Here is a 26640-nt window from a genome sequence, read left to right as displayed (position 1 = left end):
AGTTCTTGGCTAAATATATTTTGTCTTGGGGTTACCATACCAGTTAGCAGGGAGAGAGAGCTATGTACGAACGGATGTAAAGCAGATTTGTGCCATTGACAGAAAACCCCTAATCATGTTTTACTTGATAAATCATTTGCAAAGATGACCTACTGAGATGCACAAAACTTAATAGCTAACCAGCATGAAGGTCTTGAGTTGTTTCTTTCTTACCTAGGTTCAGCCTCTTGTTATAGAATCGTAGAATTGTAGAGCTAGAAGAGACCCCAAGGGTCATTTAGTCCAACCCCCTGCAAGGCCAGAATGGAGGACTAGGCCCAAGAATTTGTTGAACTACAACTCTCATCGTCCTTGTCCATTGGCCATGCTAGCCAATGCCATGCCATAGGTTCTTCAGTGCCGCTGAAATAAGTGATGCATCTGGGAATGACATGTACCATAGAGCTATATCTGCACCACCATAGGCCTATACTGCTTTAAAAGCCATTCACTCTTTTCAGGGATCATTGGGACTTCCGAACGGTGTCTCTGGTGTGACCACATTGTGATTTCTGTATAGATTTGTTCCCTCATATCTGGAAGGAATGTCACGGAGCTGGAAAACATGCTGAAATGGGCCGTTTGAATGATCCGAGAGTCAGAACAACTTCTCTGTGAGAAAAGGCCTTAATGATTAAGAACTCTGTAAATTTATTTATTTGGTTTTTCAGATTAAAGTTTTACAATCACATATGCAACATGCAGCATAAAAACAAGATTGCAAAGCATCTCCAGGACCTCCCTTTGTGGGTCCTATTTTTAGTCATTTCCTCCTGCATCTTTTAATAATAATCCAAATCTTTTACCTCTCCACTGTGTCCAAAATTCACCATTAAACTACAAGTGTTATTCCAATCCTACTAACGATTTTAGCTGTTTACACAATGGTTTTTGAGATAAATTATAAATGTTCCCCATTTCTTATTAAAATTTTGGTCTTCCTGATTTCTGATTCTTCTGGTCATTTTTGCCATTTGGGCACAATCCATCAACTTAATCTTAAACCCTATGCATGTCTACTCAGGATCAAACCCCATTAATTTAAACCATTCTGCCCCCAAATTAGCATGCATAGGATTGCAGCCCAAAGCAGAAGAATGGGAGAATGTGAAGCACAGCAGCCTTGTATTTAAGCACAAAAGCATAGATGTAGGAGTGGCCAGGTGCAAAAGGACAGTTGTGCAGAAGAGGATATCTCAGCTGGTATGGCTTGCATGGCAAGAAGACAGGGGCTCCTGAACCTTTAAATTTCAGCAGGTACGGCTTGCCATGCAGGAACTGCCTGCTGAAATTCCTTCATCTTCACAACCATTGAAGGTGAAGGTGCTCTTTTTCACCTGGCCACCTTCTAGAGGCAAAAAAGGGATTGCATGCAAGCGAATGAGTCAGCTGCTAAAGGCTCTGCACCTTGGATTGAACCAAGCAGATCGTGAGAGGAGGGGAGCGCCCTGCTCTGTGCCGTAGCGCAGAAATGCAGAGCGTGCCTAGAGGAGGCTTGTCGCGAGTAGAAGGCTGCTAGTAACTTTTCAGGCTAGAAGCATTCGTGGGCCTACTTACAAGGCGGTGAGAAAGGCTTATAACATTGGGAAAGGTGAATGCGAAGGTCCGTCCCTCTCTCTTATAACACCACCACCAGTTGGGGTCACCACCCTTTGTCGAACCAAGGAGGCCAAAATAAAGTACCGGTACTTCTTTATACAACGCGTGCCTAAACTGGTGGAACCTGCCACTGTAAGATGTGGCGGTGGCAAGTGGCTTTTAAAAAAACTAGGACAAACTCTCCGAGAAATGGTCTCTTGCCAACAATTCTTAGTTACCCAGAATGGCTGGGGCAACCCAGTCAGATGGGTAGGATATTATTATTATTAATTAGCCTTGGTAGCTGAAAATGGACCTTCTACCCGTATGGCAGAGGCAGAACGATTTTGATTTCCTGGAAAAGTGGAGATGAACAGGGGATGGTCCTCTCCGTCAGGCCCTGCTTGTTGACAAGCGCAAAAGGCGCATAAGCCATCATGACTGTATTTCACCTCCCAGGGTCAGCGACAGTGTTCTGTCTATCAGTTCAGGTCTCCTCCCACAACTAAGTCCTTCTTTTGGAGGGCGTGTGTGTGTGTGTGTGTGTGTGTGTGTGTGTGTGTGTGTGTGTGTGTGTGGACTCCCAAGCCCTCACCCCCTCCTCCCCTTGACTTACCTCCCCCTCCCCTTCCCCAGTTCTACCCCACCTTCCCTGCCAAGATGGCTTGATTAAAAAGCCGCTGCTCCTGGAATAGCTGCACAGCTGGTGATCCTGTCAGCACCCCTGAGCAGAAAGTCGCTGAAGATTAAAATCTCCAATTAGCGGGAATGTGAAGCCGGCAAGAAATGCGGCAGATTCCAAAGCTTGGGAACACCTTGATAGGGCTTCTTCTGCCCAGGATTGGGAATAAGCCCACTTTCCGGCCTAATGGCCGGATTTGGTGTTCCATGTTGGTTTATGCTGCCCACTGTTGGCGCGGATATTTATGCTATTGCTACTTAGTCTTCTCAGACATGGCTTTGTTTTCACCCTGGGAGCCCCTTTCCAAGGCTACCACTTTTAACTCTTGAAATGTGAGATTATTAACGCAAACGTTTGTTTAAAACTTGGGCGTTTCGCGGTCTGCTTTTCTGCGAGTTGCATTTCTGATCCTGGCCAGATTCTCGTGCCCCAAAGCCTAGTTGAAGGTGCAATCCTGTGCGTGTTTGCTCAGAAGTAATTCTCGCTGTGTTCGATTGGGTTTACTCCCCGGAAAGGGGACATAGGATTGCAGCCTAAATTGCTAATCCTTGTGAATGTAAGGAGTCAACATTATATTTTAAAAAGTCTTATCGAACACTTGAACCATTAGCACAGAATTTAAAACCATGGATTCCGCATGATACCTTACAATTAGCTTGGAATATGAGCCCCCGAATGTCTTGCTCCATCCTGGAGAGCTACTATAGCTGTTGTGGGTCACTGTAGATTATTGTGTGTTGATACAGAAATAAAACGTTGAAATGGAATGTTACGCAGTTTAACGTCCCCCCCCCTTTACTTCAGCATGGTTAAAGGACAAAAGCTGTCTTGGATTTGTGCCATTGACAGTGACACAAATACAGAATATCAAGAGCTTGCCAGAGTGGTGTGCATTCTGCCACAGAACCTCTGCGCAAGAGTAAATACTGTATTGCACCTCTTTCCTTCCTGCTCCCAGGCTGTTAGCAGGTTGAGGGTGATTTAAGCTGGAGGATCGGCATGAGGGAAAGGGCTAAACTAAGCTCCTTCCCTCAGAACCATAGTCCTGATCCAAATCTCTGAGTCTTGACAGCTGCTTTTAACCAAAGAAAAATATGTAGTGAGATCAAATCATGGATCTCTTGAGTCAGGTTTATTTTGGTCCAGAGAATTTGGACTTCAATGGATTGGGGTTGCGTATATAGCAGATGTGGAATAGGAAAGCTGTTAAAGATGGATGCTGAGAAATAAGGCTGGGGCTTGGGCAGGGGTGGGGCGGGTGGGGGGAGAAACTGAAGTTAACATCTTGGTTTGAAATGACAACACAAATCTTTGCTTGCAGACCCCGTCTCAAATGGAATCTGTTGTTGACTTAGCAACTGTTTCTCTGCTAGAGAATCTGTTTTCTTTTTTACTCCTCCCCTTCCTAGATTCAGGCTTAGTTACTTGGGAGAAGGAGTGCATAAAAATGGGGCCAGGCCGCAGCTGATGAAATATAATAACGCCAACCACCGGCTATGGATATCAGTCTGCCACGTCTCTTGTGCATATACACACGCATGCACACACACACACAGAGCGCTAGCCGAACAGACTGGCATGGCCTTGTGTTGGCACAGGTTCAGAGAACCCTCCTGTAGCCTCTCTCTCCCTCTCCCTGCATCTCGTTCGAATCAAAGCGCAGATGAGCCAATCGTAGCAGGATAAGGAGGGAGTTCGTGTGGCACGTCCTCACCTGCCATTTAATTGGATGTATTTTTAATTAATAGCACCTCGGGGACTGACATGAGACGCCGCCGGTCTTTGAATAGGGACTGGGGAGGAATTGGGGAACGTGCAAGGATTGGACCGCAGGGTGCTCTTAGTGGGCAAACACTGCCATCAATCAAGGGCCACTTTGGGCTGTTTGGATGGATCTCAGCACGAAGGGAAATGGATAGTGCGCATGTGTTATGTGTGTGTAGGACAGGCGAGGAATCAAAGGGAATAATTCGTCCTCCGTACTTCTAAGGACAAGCCCTGGCCGACTGGGAGAGGCGCCAGCCTCAAGAGGTTATCTTTACCTCCAAAGAGATGAGACTTTTGTTCGTTGGTAGTTAAGCCTTGTTTAAGACTTCAGGGGAAGTGGCATCTTATCATCTAGAAATTTTCATTCCTCAGTGCCAGGTGGGTGGCAGCAAATGCTCAGTATCAGGAGAGAAGCCTCAGAGGTGCCCTGTTTATACCAGGGGTGCCCCTTCTGGAATTCAGTTGGGGTGAAAGCAAGCAAGGCAAGATTTTCATCAAGGCCAATTGGATGTGCAGTATTCAGTATGAAATTGCAACCAAGCAGTGCATGTTAAGAAGAGTGGGGTATTTTATACACACAACCTGTAAGACTGCGAGTGACTACCCACCGAGGCCAAATGGGCACCATTTTTACATGCACACTTAATGCATTTGCCCTTTGTATTGACAAAATTTCTGTGGAGCACTGATCCTCTTAATTTGCTTGCGAGGAGATCAGACAATGGGTGCTTCTAGGCTGTTGTTATATTCGGGCAGGATTTCATAGAATGATAGAATTTGATCACATGTTGTCCATGCAGATTGCACAATTGATGGGGAGGCCCTGTTTGAGTTAAGGAAAGTGACACTTGCTTTGATGCAATGTTGCCCATCCTCCCAGAAACAAATCTGGGTCATTGCTCAAGGAACAGGTCGCCTAGAAGCTCCAAAAGCTGCAGATTTTGGGAAATGATATATAATGAGTTGAGAAAGATGTTTAGGTACACCTTTCCCAAAAAAACTGAAGCTTTTCTATTAGGATTAATGGGAGAGGAGATAGCAAAAGGAGACCAGAAATTATTTATGTATGCCACAACCACGGCAAGGACTTTATTAGCCCAAAAATGGAAATTACAGGAGATACCGGCAATCGAGGAGTGGCAGACGAAAATGATTGACTATGCAGAGCGGGATCCGTAACCAGGCAGAGACAAAGTTCCAAAAAGAATGGAGTAAATTCGTGGACTATATGGAGAAGAACTGTAGAAGTTTAAAGACACTTGCAGGACTGAAATAACTCCTACGAATTGGTAGTAATTAAATGGACTAAAAGGAACTGCGAGATAAGAGTGGGAAAGAAAACTGAATGATGGGAGGGAGGGAAGTCAAAGCTCGGCAGAGCAAAATGAATTTCAATAGATGAATAGAAGATAAAATGCAAAAAAAAATGTTTTTGTTTGTTGTTGTTGTTTGTTGTTGTTTATTTGGAAATTTAATTTTAAAAATCTTTTTAAAAAATAGAAGCTCCAAAAGCTGCATTGAGCAAATATTGCCCTACACTTTCCAGTGCATTTTTCAGTCACGTTCCTATTATAAGGTCCGATTTGAAGTGGGATTGGGTTTGCTGCTGGTGTGCGATTGAATCCCACCCGAAAATGGTGACAGTTTGGCCGTGCCCTCAGAATCCAAGGACTGGATCAAATTATAGGTCAGGTGTGAGGAACCTTTGGCCCTCCTGATTTTGCTGAACTACAGCTCCCATCATCCTTGGCCATTGGCCATCCTTTCTAGGGCTGATGGGAGTTGTAGTTCATCCTGAAGGGCCAAAGGTTTCTTCCGTTCCTGCTATAGGTGCTTTTAAGGAATAAGGACATGTTGGCTGTAATGTGGAGCAGGAGGAAAAATGCTGCCGTCTTCCCCCTAAATGACATTCCTGCTTCGTACGTTCAATATCTAAATGCTGGCGTTGAAAACAGGTTCGGGGGTGAAGCCATACATTCCAGGGCTTGGCTCTGCCAAGCTTCCCTGAGCCGTGAATCATGACCAAATACGCCTGGAAGTGGATTGTATTACTTGTGCAGACATACCCTAAAATCTAGCCAACTATTTGCCACAGGCAGACTCAGGGCTCTGTTCCCTCAGGCAAACAGAAAGTATTCAGAATATTGTCTCCAGCTCAGCTCCCTGGCAATTTAAACTTTCGTTAAAAGAAGAAGAATGTTTCTAAACCTTATGGCTGCGACCGTGTGCCAGAAAGGTGCCTGAACAAAATATTCAGCTGCCATGGGTACAGAATCGAGTTTTCGTTGGTACAGAATTTGAATTGCCTGGGTGCAGAATCTTAATTTCTTTTTTAAAAAAAAGAAAAGTGCAAGTACTCAGAGTTCTGGGCATACGTGTGGAAAATGAATGTACTTGTGTTAACTTAAATGTCTGGTTGCAACTCCCCCGCCCCCCCCCCCAAACCCACCCTTTGTTTTAAACAATCGCTGCTGTTTGATAGGAGGAAATTCAACAGTGAATGTGTTTCCCATCACTCTATATTTCTGTACAGCAGGAAAAGATTGCCTGCTGAATGCATGCAGCTTGTAAAAGGCATGGAAGCCCTTCCATGGGTCAGTGCCTGTGCATGAGGAGTGTGCATGTGTGCATACATAAGAGAGAATGCTAAAATGGTCCACAGTCCAGCATGATGATGCAAACCTCCTCCGTCCATCCTATTCTTTCTGCATGCAGTTTTTTTCTTCCCTACCTGGATTGCTAAGGCTTGAAATAGAAAAATGCTGGTTCCCAGAAAAGTCCCAAGTGGCTCTGGTGGGGAATGGACCTAAGGAGTGCCATGCAGAGATTTCTGGCAGGCCTGGGAGAGAGCGCAGGGACACCAAAGCCATCTATTCACCTGATTTGATGTACGGCTAAACATAAAAACAGCTTGGGGCGGGTAGAATAACCAGCCTTGTCCCTTGCTTTTCTGGCAGCTGGACTAAAAGCAGAAACGAGCGCTAGAACCCGGTTGGACCACTATTTTTCTGGTTGGCTGGCAACCCTGTTCCCGCTTGGAGCGGGAAGAAAATCTGTGCACCCCAAAAAGAAGAAGACCCCCCCACACACACACTAGTTTGGCTGCTTCTGATCTTACTCGGTTGGGCAAAGCAATAGTTGGTCTTCCAAGAAGGTCTAATTAACTCACCTACAAAAAACAAAACAAAAACACGCACACGGCCGTTTCCCCCACCCCTTATTCTGTCTTCTTTTTTTTAATTTATTGGAAATGCTGTCTTTCCAGCCTTGACTACCACTGCCTCTGCAGAAGGGCGGCAAAGGAAGCCTGGGCTGGAAGAGAAACCTCTGGAAATGAGTGCACAGCTGTTACGGCTCTCCTCCTGCTCAGCTGCACCAGCCCCCCTTTGCCTTCTGGCGAGTCCCCAGTTGGCGGTGGTGGGGGGGAAGGGGGTGGCGGGGAGGGGGGAAGGCGGAGGGGAAGGGGAGGGAGGGTTCCTGCTGGTAGAGAAGATGGTCTCTGCGGTGATGCGTGAGGGCAGCTGCCCTGCAGAAGGAATGATGGAGAGGGAGCTGGGTGGGGGGTGGGTGGGTGGGGAGGGAGGAGAGAGTCAGGTGCTTGTGGTTTTCAATGTAGGCCACTCATTAATATTTAGTGTCATTGGAGGACTGTGGGGAAAGGGTGAATGTGTGACGGGGAGGTTTAGCCTTGCTTGTGTGGCAGCCTCCGCTTGGCCTTCTCTGCATTGGAATTTGCTTTGAACCCAGGCAAGGATTGAGGCCTGTGAGCTGCAAGGCCCGAAGAGGCCTCGGGGCTATTCTTTGGCCCAAAGGCTTTTGGACAGAGTGGGGAAAGTTGCCGCAGCTATTACTGAACGTTATTTTACCCTAACCGTGGGTGGCTGTGCTCCAGACAACCCCTTTTTTATCAAGGAGTAATAAACTATCACCTTGCTCACAGATGACCACACAAACACACACCGTCCAAGCCTGCTCCTGTGCTTTAAAACATCTGCTATATCTGCAGGGTTGAGTATGTGCAGCTTTTCATAGCGACGAGAGAAACAGTATGTCTTGCTCTACGTCTGCAGAGCAAGCCGCTGCTACAGGCAGAGGAGCAGGGGCTGGTGGGGGAAGTTGGCAACCTGACATACAAGCGTGTGCGGAGCTGGTTCTCGGTAGCACCGCTCCAGAACTTTGTCATGTGCCAGCTCTTCTGTATGATAACAGGGACATGGTAAAAGTCTTTTTACCGTCTTGGCAAGGGCTACGGACAAGCATTTATCCAGATACAAGGTAAAAAGGTAAAGGACCCCTGGATGGTTAAGTCCAGTCAAAGGCGACTTTGGGGTGTGGCACTCATCTCGCTTTCAGGCCGAGGGAGCCGGCGTTTGTCCACAGACAGCTTTTGGGGGTCATGCGGCCAGCATGACTGAACCACTTCTGGCGCACGGAGGACCATGATGGAAACCAGAGCGCATGGAAACGCCATTTACCTTCCAGCCACAGCAGTACCTATTTATCTACTTGCACTGGTGTGCGTTTGAACTGCTAGGTTGGCAGGAGCTGGGACAGATCAACGAGAGCTCACCCCGTTGCGGGGATCCAAACCGCCGACCTTCTGATCGGCAAGCCCAAGAGGCTCAGTGGTTTAGACCACAGCCACAGATACAAACACCACTCTAAGTTACTGATAGGTTTAGCATCGTCTGTATTGACTTGGTGCATTAGCAAGGACTTAATAGAACGAGGATGTGCTGTCAAAGCCAATTTTCACTGTCCATCTTCAGCCCTGGAAGATGAATTGATAGCACTCGAGAGGAGCGTCAAACATTAGCCGAGTTTATTGTCTTCCTTACTAAAACCTGCTTCACATTTCAGAAAATCCAGGTATATGTTATGCAATGCAGGGTGGCAAGGGCAGCTTACTGCATGTAAAATGTAGGGTGTGCATTTGGCCAATCCTCTGAGATAGAAAGTCTATGGGGACCGTGGTGCACCCAGTTCACACTTTACATTGCGTGCATAGCAGGGAGGCTGTATCCCACCATGCATGCAATATTCCTAGCTCCGAGAGGTATGTCAACCAGATGGAAGTAACCCATAGTCCAACCTACACACTGGTGGGATTAGAAAATAGGGCTTTGAGAAAACGGAAGTTCTAGTTTCCAGTTACTCCAGAGCCTCTCTTTTTAGAAGATAAGCTCCAGTCTTAAAAGATGCTGTACAAACCACAGATTGGTGGGGTTTGAAATCTACTTTAGATGAGTGTGATTGAGGGACTGAAAAATAAGTAGAGAGGAAGGGGAGAAAGATGTGTCGGGAAGCAGGGGGGAGCATGGAATGACCACTTCATTTGTGCGAGGCATCTCCAGCTACTTGCCAACGTTGCACTTTTCTGCAATGACTTGGTTTCTGGTTTGTGGCAAACTGCCCTGGATTGCATGTGCCAGGGGTTCATAGAATCATAGAATTGTAGAGCTGGAAGGTTGCCAAACTTTGGTCTTCAAGCTTCCATTCCATTCCTTGGAAAGGCTGTTGAACAGTAAAGAATATCTGTATTTGACACTGCACTTAATTCGGTCCCCCCACCCACCCCCTGATGACAGAGATCAAGGCTGTTTTGACCAGGTCAGCAAAAAAGGCTAACAAGGTTTTGGCAAAGGGACCATGATTTTCATAATATGGCACCGATACAGTCAAATTTTTCCTTTAAAAAGTTTCCCTTAAAAATTCATCAGCTAAGTGTAATTTTGCTGAACCTGACCTGAGAAACTTTACACTGAACTTCACAGAACTTTGCTCCCCCAAATAGGCACATCAATCACATATTAAAGTATGTGTATGTGCTTTGATCTCTCATATTCCCCCAAAAGTTTACTAACTGTTGCACCGAATTCTCCAGCAATTTTCAAGTGGCCATCCTCCTATTTTAAAAAAAGAATTGATAGTGGGGTTGGGGGGTCTCCTTTCAGCACAGGGCTGAACTTAAATGATTCTCCTAACTGTGGTCCCATGAATAATTGCAACGACAGGATATCTGTGGCTCTCAGAACTGTCATGGGGGGAAATAATATTGCCCCTGATATGGGAATGTTAGGGATGTGGATTAGGATATATTATTAGATAGATCCTATCCAAGCTTGTGTTAGCAAGCTTCCAATATCAGCAGAGTGACATTCCCCTTTTGTGCGCAGCAAAGCATGTGCGTTAGATTCGCTAGAATCTCTATAACAATATTACACTTTATAGTTCAATATTACACTTCCTGGCAAAGGTCCCCTTTGTCCCTCTTAAAAGAAATACACAACACAGTGTTTATAAAATAAGATAGAGTTTACTTACAGTTTCATCCTGAGTTACAGCATAATCTCAGAAAGGCAGGCTTGCTTAGAAAAGTTACAAGTACATATATATCTAGAGACTACTTAGTAAAGTAAGACTCCATTTGGTCTCACTCTTGGCTGCAGGCCTAGAGTGAGAACCATGCTAACTGGAGATTCTCTGGAGATGTGTCCCCATCGAAGGAGGAAGTAGCTAAGAGAGAGAGTGATTGCAGGCTAGGGCTTTTGTCTAATCCAACTCATTTGCATGTCTGAGGGAACAGGAACTGACCTGTAGTCAGGTGTCCCTCCAGGTGAGTTCCTGTTAGTGGACACTCTAGGAACTGTTGTGACTTGTCTGCCCCAGTGTTCCATCCCACAAACCCCTTCTCAGGCAATTCACAACATTCATTACATACAAAACAAAACATAAGCAACTTTATTCAACCACCCAAGAGTCCCAGCTTGACACGCAGGTTCTGGAAACTCTGTCTTGGCAGGGGTTTTGTTAGGATGTCTGCTGTCATCTCCGATGTGCAGCAGTACGACAGTTCGACAAGTCCATCTCGTATCATCTGGCGAACGTAGTGGTACCTGACCCCAATGTGTTTTGAGCGTGCTAGGAACTTCTCATTCTGCGCCAGCTTTAGACAGCTTTGGTTGTCCTCCAGCAGGCTTATAGGTTCCTTTCTCTCCACGCCAAAGTCTGTTAGGAGTTGGTCCAGCCAGGAAATCTCTCTGCACGCTTCTGTAGCTGCTACATATTCGGACTCTGTAGACGATAAAGCTATACATTTCTGTTTATAACTGCCCCATGTGATAGCTCCGCCCCCATACATAAAGACATGCCCGCTTGTGGATTTATAATCAGAATTATCACCCGCCCAGTCAGCATCAGTGTACCCAATGAGCTTAGGGTCACTGACAGCTGGTAACTTTAATTTACAATCCATTGTACCCTTAAGATATCGAACCACCCTCTTCACACCAACCCAATCATGCTCAGTGGGACTACTCACTTTCCTGCTGAGAATCCCTACTGCATTGGCTAAATCAGGTCTGCATGTGGTAACTAAATACAAAAGTTTACCAATCGCTGAACGATACTCGGTGTTGTTTGGCAGCAGCTTCGAATCCTCTTGGTTCTTTAAGAAGTCTGTAGCCATCGGGGTGTCGACGGGTTTTGCATCCTGCAATTGCATACTCTCCAACAGTTCAATTATCTTTTGCTTCTGATTAAGTAGAAATGAACCATCCTGTTCTCTTTCCACTTGAATCCCAAGGTAATACTCAACTGGTCCTAATTCCTTCACTTGCACTTCCTTGTTGAGGTGCTGGACTACATTTTTATAATCCCTGTCATTTGACGTTGCGATTAAAAGGTCGTCAACGAAGGCAAGAATATAAGAAAATTGTCCATTACTCTGTTTAGTGTACAAACACTTGTCAGCTTCACCTTGCTTGTACCCAAGTTTCACCAGCATTCCATGCAATTTCAAGTTCCAGGCTCTGGCTGCTTGTTTTAAACCATACAGTCCCTTTTGAAGCTTGCAAACCAAATGTGCCTCATTTGGCTTTATAAAACCTTTAGGCTGCTTCATGTAAATTTCTTCAGAAATTTCCCCATGCAAAAACGCAGTAGCTATATCGATGTGTTTCACCTCCATCCCTTTAGATGCTGCGATGCTTAAAAGTAATCTTACGCTACTGTATCTCACTGTCGGTGCAAAGACTTGGTCATAGTCGTGGCCATATTGCTGTGAAAAACCTTGTGCCACTAGTCTTGCTTTGTAACGTTGCACCTCCCCTTCTGAACCCCTTTTAACCTTGAACACCCATTTGCTCCCAATTGCTTTCTTACCAGCAGGTAATTCTGTGAGTGTCCAGGTCTTGTTCTTGTGCAGTGCGTCAATCTCCTCCTGCGCGGCTTTCCTCCAGAGACTGGCTTCGGTGGCTGGCATCTGCTCTACCTCTTCCCAAGTGGAAGGTTCTGGTGGAGACGCCGACCCTGCAAAGTAGGACAGTCGTAGTGGCGGAACGCCCTTGTTAGTTCTGGATGAGCATCTGACCTCTGGTTGTGCAACCGCATCAGCATCCTCATCCTCCTCCAACGCTGGCATGTCCACGTACAGCTCCTCCTCTTCGTCTCTGGTGCCGCCAGGGGTCTGGACCTCTGCGTCTTCTGGGGTGTCGCCTGTAGGGGGTGTTGTGACACTAGGAGGTATATTAGTTCCTTGTGCTAAAGGAAAACTTATAAACTCTTCATCTGGTGACTCTCTAGAACAGTCAATAACTGTGTTCTTTGTATCAAACTTTCCCTGTTCATCAAAATGAACCACATGGTATGGGTCTACTCTGCCACTCTTTGGATCTAGAACTCTATATCCCTTTCCTCCAGGAGCATATCCAACCAGGATACCTGCTTTTGCTCTGGAGTCAAGCTTGTGTCTGCGCTCTTTGGGCACGTGGTAATAACAGACACTTCCAAACACACGTATGTGCTGCAGACTTGGGACTCTCCCGTGCCAAAGTTCAAATGGTGTGCGTTCTGCACCCTTTGTAGGCAATCTGTTTTGCAAATAAATCGCCGTATTCGCCGCTTCACCCCATAGCTTCTGTGACAAGTTGGCCTCTTTTAACATGCACCTTGTCATCTCCATAATAGACCTAAACTTTCTCTCAGCAATGGAGTTCTGTTGAGGCGTGTAAGCAACTGTAGTTACATGTGCTATGCCTTCTTGTGCCATGATGGCCTTCATCTGCCGTGAGCAAAACTCTCCACCATTATCCGAAATTAAGGTGGAAGGAGCTCTCTGGAATTTGTTCTTCACCATGTTTAAGTACAGTTTGAACAATTCCGGTGTCTGACTCTTTTCTTCTAGAAAATATCCAACACAATATCTTGAGAAGTCATCTATAAATATCAGAATGTACTTATTGTTTCCTAGGGAAGGTACATTCAGCGGACCACATAGGTCAGTATGAACAGTGTCCATGACTTTTGTGCTTCTCTTCTCTGTACAACGTGGGAAGGAAGGCTTGACTGCCTTTTCAGTTATGCAAGTTGTACAGTTTGGCATTGGTGTACTGCAATTCTTTACCTGTAGACCTTTTACCAGATTTTCCTTCTGCATTTTCAGGATAAGGTTGGTATCCCTGTGTCCAAGCCTCTTGTGCCAGAGTTCCAGATCTGGTTGATCCTTTCTGCTGGGTTGTGCAACCCTTGCAGACTCATTCTCTGAAATATCAATCTCATACACATCATTGATTAGTTTGGCTTGAATAAACACTTCACCATCTTTTATCACATTGCATTGTCCATTTTTAAATATAATTTCAAAACCTTTCTTGTCCAAGCTAGACACACTTATTAGATTACAGTTCAGCTTTGGTGCATACTTAACATTACTCACTGTAGTATCAAAAGACTCATTGTTCACTTTGAAATTCAAGTTCAAAGATCCTGCACCTATTGACTTTATAACATTTCCATCAGCAATTTCAATCTCAGACTGTTTATTATTGTCTATTTCATTGAAATATTCCCTTTTATAACAGAAATGGCTGCTTGCTGCACTGTCCAGAAGCCACTTATTGTGCTTTCCTTCACAGCTCTGGAAAGCTACATTTCTTTCTTGCAATAACATTGCACGCCCACGACCCCCCTTCTTTTCGCCTTTTGGTGGAAAGGGGTGGGATTTATTCCTAGGTGCCCGGCATTCCTTCGCCATGTGCCCTTTTAAATTGCAGTTAAAGCAAATTATTTCCTTTGGCGTTTGTCTGGACCTTTGAAAATGCTTGGAAGCATAATTAGTGTCCTTTCTCCCTGTATTCCTTTCTAAAGAATCAAGGTAATCTCTGCATTCCTCTCTCAAATGATCAATCAGTTCTTCAAAAGTCAGGTCCTTTTTGTGATCCATGCAACTCTTGAATGAACTGAAGCTTGGTCCTAGAGATGCTATCAAAAATGAAACCTTTGTTTCTTCATCAAGGGCTTTAGGAGTAAGATCAATCCTCTGAACAATTTCACTAAATTTGCTGATATGGTCAGTGAATTCTTCTCTTGAGTTCATCCTCAGCGCAGTTAATTTGCTCATCAAATTCCTGTAGGAGTTCTTAGTAGATGCTCCATACCTGCGCTCAATATCTTTTAAGATTTTAGCTGCATCATCTTTGCTATTAACTGATGTTAGATGCCTGTTGCGAAGTCCACTCAAAATTATGTATCTGGCCTCGCTGTTCATGCGTTTCCAAGTTGCTATCTTGGCTAAATCCTCTGCTGTTGTGCCAGTAGGCATAGGTTTTTCAATGGCATCCAAAACATTCCTTGCATCTAAAAATGCTATCAGGCGTTGTTTCCAAAATACATAATTGTCATCATCTAGAGCCATGAATCCTGGCTTAACTCCACTATCAAAATCTGCAAAAGCCATCTTGGAATCTCAAAATTCTAAAAATTTCTCAAAATTCAAAAATTTGCCAAAAATTCCAAAATCAAAATCTCTAAAAATATCTCAAAATGCAAAATAATCTTCACTGCCTCTGAGTTCTCAGTGCTGTAAACTCTGAGGGAGGGGAGGGGTAGCTAATCCCCTAGGCACACTGGAGAACAATAGACCATGTGCTCACCAGGAAGTTCTAACTGAAAAAATCCTACTCAGTTCAAAATCACAATCCAAAGCAATCCTTCAAAAATACACAAAAATACGCAGTCCTGGGCCGTAATAACCCTTTATGGGAATGTTAGGGATGTGGATTAGGATATATTATTAGATAGATCCTATCCAAGCTTGTGTTAGCAAGCTTCCAATATCAGCAGAGTGACATTCCCCTTTTGTGCGCAGCAAAGCATGTGCGTTAGATTCGCTAGAATCTCTATAACAATATTACACTTTATAGTTCAATATTACACTTCCTGGCAAAGGTCCCCTTTGTCCCTCTTAAAAGAAATACACAACACAGTGTTTATAAAATAAGATAGAGTTTACTTACAGTTTCATCCTGAGTTACAGCATAATCTCAGAAAGGCAGGCTTGCTTAGAAAAGTTACAAGTACATATATATCTAGAGACTACTTAGTAAAGTAAGACTCCATTTGGTCTCACTCTTGGCTGCAGGCCTAGAGTGAGAACCATGCTAACTGGAGATTCTCTGGAGATGTGTCCCCATCGAAGGAGGAAGTAGCTAAGAGAGAGAGTGATTGCAGGCTAGGGCTTTTGTCTAATCCAACTCATTTGCATGTCTGAGGGAACAGGAACTGACCTGTAGTCAGGTGTCCCTCCAGGTGAGTTCCTGTTAGTGGACACTCTAGGAACTGTTGTGACTTGTCTGCCCCAGTGTTCCATCCCACACCTGAGAGAGAAATCCTACCACTTATTTGTCCCTTTGTGAACCTATAGCTCATATAAAGCCACAAGGCAAACCAGTCAATCAATCTTGAATGTGTTTTTCAAAACACGATAACTGCAAGAGTTAAACATTCAGACGTTTGTGCAGCTGTTGTTGTTTAGTCGTTTAGTCGTGTCCGACTCTTCGTGACCCCATGGACCATAGCACGCCAGGCACTCCTGTCTTGCACTGCCTCCCGCAGTTTGGTCAAACTCATGTTCGTAGCTTCGAGAACACTGTCCAACCATCTTGTCCTCTGTCGTCCCCTTCTCCTTGTGCCCTCCATCTTTCCCAGCATCAAGGTCTTTTCCAAGGATTCTTCTCTTCTCATGAGGTGGCCAAAGTAGAAAGTTTGTGCAGTTTGTGCAGTTTGTGCAGCTAGATTGAATTAAAAAACGCTTGTGCATGAAGTGGGGCAGGGGAAAACATGCAATAGTTGGCTGGTGTGTTTGGTGTCTGAAAAGTGATCTGTAAGCAGGGCAGTCCACCCGCTCACAATGAGGTCTTGAAGAGGGGTTTGAAGGGAACTGAAGCAGAAACTGACGGCAGGAGCCCGATGTGGGATGTAATCCACTGGGAGCAGTCAAATACAACTTTCCTTGTTTTGCTAGAGTGGACATGCAAGGGAATGTTTGGTCCTGTTCCTCCTGGCCTGGAACATCCTTCCTTGCATGTGACTATAGGTGGGCGTGACCTTTCCAGACCTGGTAAAAGGCCAAGTCACGCAGCCACCTCCCTCTCTTCGATCTTTTTCATCTCACAAACTTCCTGATTCACCTGGACTGGACTGCTGGCTACCAACCAGCAGCCCCCCAGGTTATCTCCCATGTGGGGTAAACCTGTTCGTACATGTTTGTAACTTTAAGCCTAAAGCCTGCCTTCAGGGATCACACTGTGCTATGCCTGATCGTGAGTAAAACTACTTTTTGTTACTTATGAATAAGACTGCTGTGTCTTTATTCTTTTAGGAGGTATCAAAGGGGGGGGTCTTACCTGGAATAATAGAACATATCTCAATCTGGGCAAGCCAGATTGAATTGTTTATTGTCTTAAGAGGCTCACACGAGTCTGCAACCAGTTTTCTGCTGTGTAAGAAGGGGAATGCACTCTGCTAAGTGAATAAACTTGCTAGCGCAAGTTAGGAAAGATAATAATAATCAGTATATCCTCTCCTGCCACCCTCAACATTCCCACAACCATCCCAGGCACAAGGTGGGCAATAAGACAAGAGTGGGACAAGGGAAGACAAAGAGGGGCTGATGAGCTGGTTTGGAGGCAGAGGAATGTGATATCTAAGGTATGGGGGAGGACTAGGGGCTAGGGGAGGAGAGATGGAGAAATATATATAACAGAGAACCTGGAATAAACCCAGACTATCTGGGTCAAACAGTGACAGCTGGCAAGGAGGGTGCCACAGGGAAGGACAGCTGCCATCCATCCATGACCTGCACACACAGAGAGAGGAAGAGAGAGTGTGTTTGTGAAGCCTTCTATTTCCAATATGTTGGCAATTCTATGGCGATCACCCTTGGAAACCTATTTGTTCTTCTCATACCCATCTCGTAGAGGCTGGAGCCCGTTTCTCACAAATGTCGCAATTGCCATGTCTTCCTCCGCTTGCCTTTTTCTCCTTTCTGTGTGGCGTAAAAGAACATTGCGTATCGTTACAAAACAAACAAACCCAGAATGCAGCGATTTTGGCAACACTTTTGTTGAGGGTTTTTATTTGTGACTTTTTACTTTTACCCTTGGTAGTTAATATTTACTGGAGCCAACGACATACATTGTGTCCTGCAGGATGTTCGACTGTGGGCATCTCTCAAGCACACACACCCCACTACCACCACCACTATAATCATAATATTTGAGAGTGGGGAAGACACAGGGAAGGGAAGAAAATTAAGGTGTGTGTAGTGTGTGTGTGTGTGTGTGTGTGTGTGTGTGAGAGAGAGAGAGAGAGAGAGAGAGAGAGAGAGAGAGAGAGAGAGAATGTGATTGATCCAGTTATGTCTACTTAGGCTGAGTTATGGGTGATGAGGGTTGGGTTTAAGACAGGCATCCCCAAACTGCGGCTCTCCATATGTTTTGGCCTACAACTCCCATGATTCCTAGGTAACAGGACCAGTGGTCGGGGAAGATGGGAATTGTAGTCCAAAACATCTGGAGAGCCAAAGTTTGGGGATGCCTGGTTTAAGAGGTTGAGTTAAAGAGGCTTTGTTGAAAGGCTAAGGAGGGATTTGAAGAAATAGTTATGTCCTCACAAACATAATTGATGAAGGGGATTCTGGACAGCAAGGGAGACTAAGACAGAGCAAAAAGAGCACAAGACTGTCAAACAGTTGAGGGCGGTACAGTTTCAGAATCCAAAACATAGTCCTCAAGCCTGATCTGGCCCTCCTAGCAATTTATTATGGACCCCAAATAATTTGACTGTGGAAACAAGGTACCATGGAGAAACCATGGGCAATGCAGATTTGAGCTCTCAGGAGGGAGTGCTCCAATGGATCGTGGGTTCTGGCAATGACCAAGTACCGTGGTACCTTGGTTCCTGAACGGCTTGGCTCCTGAACAAATCGGCTCCTGAACATCGCAAACCCGGAAGTAAGTGTTCCAGTTTGCGAACGTTTTTCAGAAGCCGAACGTCCGACACGGCTTCCGGTTGAGTGCAGGAAGCTCCTGCAGCCAATCGGAAGCCGCGCCTTGGTTTTTGAACCATTTAGGGAGTCGAACAGACTCTTGGAAGGGATTAAGTTTGAAAAGCGATGTACCACTGTACTCAGGAAACACTGGGGCAGATTGGAGTACTTCCTGTTTCCTGGCTGCTGGGACTTGCCTGCGTGCAAGACAGATGCTCTCACTGAGCCACAGCCAATATCCAAATATAATGCTTCATGTAAACAATGGGTAAGAAAGAAATTCCAGTTATTTAGCTGATTAATTGGTAGGATTAATAATTAAAAACAGTTTGATAAAAAGGTGTCTCCAATTAAACAGGCAGATTTTGAAATAATTAGTCATTATTTCATTAGTACATAATCACTGGGTATGTGTCATCTTTGAAAAGCCACCAGTCTCCCTCTCCCAATGCAGGTGGAGATACGTCTTTTAAAATATGTAATACATTTACTTCAGGACTGCTGCTTTTATGTCTATGCAAATGTAATTGATTGATTAATCAATATGCAAAATTGATTGATTGACTACAACTCATATACATAGCTGTATACATGTTGCAAACATATGATTAGAGTTAATCATGTACTGAGTAATCCTATACATGTGTAGTCCAAAGAAAGACATATTGAATTAAATGGAGTTTGCTTCCTGGTAAATGGGTCTGGGACTGCACCTTAGATTTATGTAATCTGGGAGGGTGGGATCAGCCAAAGTGGGGTCAGCCAAAGTGGGGTCGGCCATGTGGCACTCTTCAGATGTTTCAGGACTACAACCCCCATCATCCCTGACTATTGGTTGTGCTGGCTGTGGTTGCTGAGAACTGGAGTCCGTCAACATCTGGAGGGCCCCAGGTTGACTTAAAAAGTATTCCTAAGTAGAAGGGTATGTATTTTATTTAGAACATTTTAACACCCCTTTTCTCTCAGAAATATAAAATGACTTATGATAAACAATGCACAATAGTGCAAATTCAATGTTTCTACTGTAAATGAACAACATGATTGACTTCTCACAGTATACTTTATGTTTTCTTTTCCTTCCTTCCTTCCTTCCTTCCTTCCTTCCTTCCTTCCTTCCTTCCTTCCTTCCTTCCTTCCTCCTTCCTTCCTTCCTTCTCTGTCTCTCTCTCTCTCTCTCTCTTGCTGGATTTCACAGTTCAACATAAGCAAACCGAACAAAAGTTGCTCCTCAGCACTGTAAGGGCAGAAATTCAGAGTTAACGACACGTTCGGCCTTCACGCTTTTACCACCCATTGGAGCCACTCCTTGAAAGAGCCCTGCTCCACCCATTTAACAGCCTCGTTTTATTTGTTTCTTTGTTAATCAGATTTATACACTGCCTTTAATTGAAATATCTCAGGCCGGTTCCCAAGATCAAAACACAAGGTGCAAAAGTACAGATAAATAGTTAAAACACAAACAGCAAAACAATAACCCTAACCCCCTCCTCCCACAAACCCATTTAAGAGGCTGTAGAATATGAAGCCGCCCAAAGCCTGGCTGAAGAGGAATGTTTTTGCCCGGTACCCTAAAATATATAATGAACATGTGATCCCTTGCGTCTCTTGTGGTTTCTCACAACCTCCAGCAACGGGGGAAAGGGCTAGCTTCAGGTTTGGGAGCATCTCTTCACCCCACCCTGTTTGCAGCTATAATAGAATTGCACCAAGCAGCTGTCCTTTTAATTGGGTCTAGCCAGCCTTCCAATTTCCCAGGCTGCCTTAGAGCAGGGCCCGGGAACTGTTGGCCCTCTGGATGTTCCCGGAGCACAAATCCCACTCCCCCCACCCCCTCAGCATTGGCCAGGCTTTGCTGGGGCCAACTGGAATGAAGAGTTTCCAGAGGCTCACCGATTTCCCCACCATTGCCTTAGAGTGGGGGGGGGCATTGTGAGAAAGCAAAAGGTGGCTGGATCCAGCCTCTCTTGGTGCTGCGGGGGGGGGAGGGGCCAAGGCGGGCTTTAGCACAGGGGGAGGGGGCTGGCAGCTGCCCAAGGACGCCAGGTGCTCGCGCCAACCTTGTATGTGGAAGATCTGCTTCAATGGCTAGATTTGAGATGAGGGCACATAGTTTACAAATTCCTAGTTACTAACTATTTCTCTCTCTCTCTTCCTCTCTCTCTCTCCCACTCCCAGTTCTCTCTCTCTTCACCCTAAGGAAAGGTAGGATCTTCCTAGACGTGGGGTCAGCTCAACCTGCCTTTGCGATCCACGTCTGTGTGCTTGTGTGTGTTTGTGCCTGCCAATTTATTAGCGTTATTCCAACATTGTGATGCAGCAGGAGTAAGGGAAGCAGATGCTCCTTGGCTGTAGTCTTTATTGTTACCTAGAGACAAGCTACTGGCGTTATCCCAGCCTTCCCCCCCACCCCACCGCACACTTCTCTAACTCAGTTCCCTCTGCATTCTGCAAAAAAAAAGAGAGAGAAAAATTTATGGTATGCCCACACCATTTAACTCCTTCCTGCTCGGATGGCAGAGAGGCAACCAACCGGGGGTGTGATTGGTGCCAGGGCTCCCTAACAGGATCTGGGGTTTTGTTTTGATTTGTGCTTCCAAGACTCAAGTGGCCATGCCAGCCTGTGCGCCTGCCCCAGAACATGCACAAAGTGCCTTCTCATCTATTGAAAGAGAACTAGACAAATTCAAGGACCCTATGGCTCCAAGCCACAATGGCCGTGCCCTGTCTCCACAGTTGGAGGCAGAAATCCTTCTGTACACTAGTTGCTGGAAACCACAGGAGGGCAGAGGGCTCTTGTGCTTGAATCCTTCTTGTGGGCAGAGGCGTCACTGGGGGGGGCGCCCCTAGCTCCACTCTGTGGGGGGCAGCAAACTCTATGGGGGACAGTGCCCCCGGCGCACCTCCACCGCCACCGACGTGACCGCAGCCATCAAGGAGAGGCCCCAATGTTGCTGGCTGCCACTCTGTGGCATAACAAGCAGCCAATGGAGCCCCTCGCCTCGCCCCTCCCAGGATCGCCCCTCCCAGGATCCGCTGCAGGGGCGTCCACAGAGTGCATGCGTTGTGCCATGCGTTGTGACTGCTGTGCCTCCCTCTTCTCTGCACGGAAAGAAAGCGACAGCTGCTTACACGCATGTAAGCGGCTGCCGCTTTCTTTCTGTGCAGGGATAAGGGACACACTAGGCTGCTGTGCCTCCCTCCTCCCTGCATGGAAAGGTTTGTCACAGGGGTGTCTGTAGCGCGCATGCAAACAAACTGCAATTTCTCAGCCCTGGTTGTTCCCTCTGCAATATGGAGATAATTATGTGGAACAGGGTGGGCTGGGGTAGAGGCAAGGGCAGAGGAAGGGGGTGTGGTGGGTGCAGGCCGCCCCGGGTGTCACCACTGAGAGGGGTGACAAAATGCCGGGCGGCCCTCACCGCGGGGCCTGCAGCGCACCTGAGTCACGCGTCTTTCCTGGGAGAGACGTGGTGGCTTGGGCGCGCGCAGGCTCCGCTCTGCCCAAACGGTTTGCCCGCTGCCTTCCCCCCAGCTGTAGGGCGGCTGAGTGGGAGGAGGCAGGCAGAGGCTCTGCGGTGCGCCCCGCCTTCGCGCCGCCCCTATGGGTGGCTCGCCCTGCCCCTGGGCACGCCACCCCAAGCGCCCGAGTGGCTTCCTCCGCCGCTGGGTAGAGGAGCTATATTTCAGTAGTACAACACACCCCTTGGCATGAGGGGGAAAGTTCCAGGTTCATTCTGCAGCATTGTCAGTTAAAGGATCTGGAGAGACAAGAGACCTCTGCCCCAAACCTTGAAAAACCATCGGCAGACCAAGTAAAATAAGAGCAGTCCCTGATGGATGAATGGTCTGATTTTGCAAGTTCACTATGAATCCATAGCAACCTCTCACAAGCCTGGAACTGGGAGCAGGGGGAGGTTTGGAAGTTTCCATGTCAACTTAAAACCAGCACCTGTTATGTTCAGGAATTACGGTTGTAGTAAGTGGAACACACTCGTCGTCATCCTTTTGATGTTTCCAAGGTACTGAAAGAAGTGCTTTGATCATAGGTTGCCACTTTCCCCCCCAGTCCTGATTACAAAATGCCACCTACCTGGAGAGCTTAATTAGAGGAAGGTGTGGTATAAATAGAATGCCATTGTGCTTTGACATTTCAAAGAAGCCGTCATCTAAGGATAGTCCTCAAAGGCGTTTTCTGGATGCAATAGTCTCACCGATGCACCTTTTGGCTGTTCCTTTGGTGCCCCCAGCGCAGACTCCAAAGGACGGTAGCCTCTCTGGGGACCTGGAAGCCCATGCCCAGCTGGACAGGTAGGAGGGAGGAGACAAAGGAGCCTTCCTGGTGTTTAGATCCCACACATTCTTCTCCACGGAGCTCAAGATGGCTTACTGGTGGGCTGGTGGGAGCTGGAAGCCAGCAACAGTTCAGCGCCTTCTGTTCCACCTTTTCAATGCCTATTGAAAACTTCTTTATTATTATATTATTATTCTGTCAGGCTTATGTAGACAATTAAGAATACATCTTTCTATAATAGCAAGCCGCTCTCTGATTTTAAAATTTGTATTCGGTTTTTTATCATGTGTGACAGTTGCTCTGGATAGTGGTATATAATTCTGTTTATAAATAATAAATAAATAAAATCCTTCCAGTAGCACCTTAGAGAACAACTAAGTTCTCTGAGCTTTCGTGTGCATGCACACTTCTTCAGATACACTGAAACAGAAGTCACCAATCCTTATGAATAGTCAGAGTGGGGGTATTACTCAGAAGGGTGGTGGGAATGGGTGATTGGCTGATAGGAGTGGTAAACCTGTGGATGACTGGAAGGAGAAGTTGCTGAATTGCAACTCATTACCAAGCTTAAAACCATGGAGAGACCTGGTCTGAATAAGGACACTGGATTCTTATCTCATTATACATGATAAAGCTTTCTTTAGCACCTCACCCCTTGCTTTTTCCTGCAAGACCAATTGCAGTTGTTAACAGTTGTTAACAGTCATCAACAGGCTTACCACTCCTATCAGCCAATCACCTATTCCCACCACCCTTCTGAGTAATACCCCCACCCCCACCCTCTGACTATTCATAAGGGTCTGGTGACTTCTGTTTCAGTGTATCTGAAGAAGTGTGCATGCACACGAAAGCTCATACCTATGACAAATTTAGTTGGTCTCTAAGGTGCTACTGGAAGGATTTTTTCAAAAAAAAATTTTTTGACTACATCAGACCAACATGGCTACCTACCTGTAACTCTCTTTATAAAAAGTAAAGGTACGGAACCCCTGGACCGTGGCCCAGAGATGGAAATAAGATAAAGTTACTACCAGAGAATAATGGCAGGTCAAATGGATGGATTATGCAGAAATGGCTAAAATGACCGGAAGAATCAGAAATCAGGAAGACCAAAATTTTAATAAGGAATGGGAAAAATTAATAATTTACCATTGTAAACAGTTAAAATCGTTAGTAGGATTGGAATAACATTTGTAGTTTATTGGTGGTTTTTGGACACAGTGGAGAGGTAAAAGATTTGGATTATTATAAAAGGTACAGGAGGAAATGATTAACAATAGGACCCACAAAGGGGAGGAGGGAAGTCCAGGAGATTCTCTGGAATCTTGTTTCTATGTTGTATGTTGAATATGTGACTGTAAAATTTTAATCTGTCATGGGGATTCGAACCACCGACCTTCTGGTCGGCAAGCCCAAGAGGCTCTGTGGTTTAGACCACAGCACCACCCGCTGTGGTCTAAATTTATAAATTGATATAGCAAACATCTGGACGACTATTGGCTCCCCACGCATGAAACGGAACGATCCAGAGAGTATTTTGTGATTTCTCTGGGGGACTGGTGGTGCGCAAACTCACTTTGCACAGGGATGTCCCTGTGCTGTATAGCCCGCTAAAATCCTTAAACTGACCCTGCATTTTGCTGTGCTCGAAGCTTATTGGGTTTCGAGGGGGTTCAAGCTGATGATGCTGTATGAGAAGTGACACTGCCTGTATGCTTGCCATGGACCCACGTATAACCTTCTACGTCTTCCTTTTTAATAGGTTGTTACAAACATGCTAGAAGTCTCCTGGAATCCCTCTTCTTTGAAGACCGCACCATCCGTGGACAGGTGAGTACACAGCAGGGCAACAGAATGCAATGGCTGTGTTCCTTTGTTTCAGCACTTCCTGTCAAACAGAAGGGATGGCCTTTGATTTTAGATGCAGCCGAGTCGCAGGTTTCCTTCTGCCTTATATTTAGGCCTAGCAATGCCTCCATTCACTCCAGTGTGGTGTAGTGTGGTGTAGTGGTTAAGAGCGGTAGACTCGTAATCTGGGGAACCGGGTTCGCGTCTCCGCTCCTCCACATGCAGCTGCTGGGTGACCTTGGGCTCGTCCCACTTCTTTGAAGTCTCTCAGCCTCACTCACCTTACAGAGTGTTTGTTGTGGGGGAGGAAGGGAAAGGAGAATGTTAGCCGCTTTGAGACTCCTTCGGGTAGTGATAAAGCGGGATATCAAATTCAAACTCTTCTTCTGCTCCAATTGCACAAATGGCATGCTTGCACACACCATTCCTACATGGGAGACCGATGACTCTTCCAGGTGGTTTTTTTTGGGGGGGGTGTCGCAACTCCCATCAGCCCCAGCCAGTATGGCCGGTGGTAAGAGATGATGGGAGCCAGAGTCCAGTAATATATGGAGGGCCTCATGTTTCCCACCCTTGAAATCCACATAGTTATGGCTCAAGCAAACAAGGTGTCTCATCCTGGAAGTTCCCTGTCTGATCCAAACTCAAATGGCTGTGTGGGTGGTTTTTGTGCGTGTAAAAAATGGTTTGAAGTCTTTGAAATGGCTCAAGCATAGCATGCCACAATCCAGTGTGGGATTTCTCATTGGAAATAGGTGCTGGGACTCAAGCCCAAGACTTCCCCCAGGAGATCATGTGCTCTAGTCCTAGCTGTGTCGGGGGCAGACTGGGATCCCTCATGGGGGAATATATGTCCATTCCACCACCACCACCCCGGACCTCCTTGGCGCACATAAGGAATTTTGGCTGGGTTCAAAATGCAGTTGATGGTTCCTGCAATTGACCGTGAAATAACAGCCACCTTCCGCTGATGCTCTCCAACACCCACCTAGGGTTTACATCACATCTTAGAATTTGGTTCAATTCCTAGTGTGCCATTGGTGTCAATGGTAGGAGTGTGTTGTTTAATAACGCAATGGCCAGTTTCTGTATTCTTTGAGGTCCTGCTCTCCTTTCGATGGTGGTTCAGAAGTGTAATTTCTTCATGCTTGCTATGAGTGGTCAGTCTCAGAATAGGTATCAGCTTGGGGCATTGTTTGGAAAACTCAAAGAGATACGTAAGCTCTAAAGTTCAGAGTGACTCTTAAATAAATGTACGTACTGTATGGTGTATTGATCCCAGCAGTGAGTTTTGGTTGGGTTTGGTCATTCTGATGGTCCCACCCTGACCACACTCTTAGCTCTCATCCTGAGACTTCCAGGGCCTTTTGCAGAAATGTGGCCTTTTGCCTCCCCTCTTGCTGACTGCACACAGCTCAGATAGTCTCAAGTACTGCACTTTCTGAGAGCACTGATAGATTTATCTTGTTTGGGCTGGCTTGTAATGGCTAGACTGAGGCAGGCAGGCACTGAGTAATTGTATCTCATTTCTAATTCTGTTCCTGCAATTGTTCTAATGCAACACATATCCACAAAGATAGTACAGTGATACCTTGGTTGTTGAACGGAATCCGTTCAACTTCCGAAAATGTTCGACAACCAAGGCGCGGCTTCCGATTGGCTGCAGGGGCTTCCTGCACTCAATTGGAAGCCGCGCCGGACGTTCGGCTTCCAAAAAATGTTCACACTTACTTCCGGGCTTGCGGCGTTCGGGAGCCGATTTGTTTGACAACTAAGCCTTTCGGGAGCCAAGGTACCACTGTATCTGTATTCTGTAACAGCAAAGAAGGTGCAATGTGTTGGAAATTTCCATGGCCCTTTGAATCAGAACCAGTCTTCGAAAATCTGGTTATTTTGAAGCAAAGCAATGCATATGGCCGTTATTATTTTTCTTGGCAAGGCCTTGCCATGCATGGAACTGGGCTGATGCAACAGCTGTAGTAGACTCCACCCTGCGACCTCTCAAGCCAATAGCTCAATCTCTCCCCCCACTCCTGCCCCTGGGGCTCTACCCACAGATCACAAGCAGGGTCTGCTTTTATTTCTCCTGCTCCTGGACCTTGGCTGCCA

General features: G+C 46.0%; 1 protein-coding gene across 3 annotated transcripts in view; it reads left to right on the top strand.

Moving 5' to 3' along the window:
* The window catches only part of CDK12 (cyclin dependent kinase 12), a 91448-nt gene that overhangs the window by 49017 nt on the left and 15791 nt on the right, over positions 1–26640 (top strand). For all 3 annotated transcript variants that reach the window (XM_035134482.2, XM_060281506.1, XM_060281507.1), the window contains one exon: positions 24446–24513. The gene's annotated coding sequence lies outside the window, so the exon portion shown is untranslated. The remainder of the gene's footprint in view (positions 1–24445; positions 24514–26640) is intronic.

The sequence above is a fragment of the Zootoca vivipara genome, chromosome 13 (assembly GCF_963506605.1).
Source record: "Zootoca vivipara chromosome 13, rZooViv1.1, whole genome shotgun sequence".
NCBI lineage: Eukaryota > Metazoa > Chordata > Lepidosauria > Squamata > Lacertidae > Zootoca > Zootoca vivipara.
The sequence above is the reverse complement of the archived record's forward strand: the minus strand, read 5'-3'. Positions and strand labels throughout refer to the sequence as shown.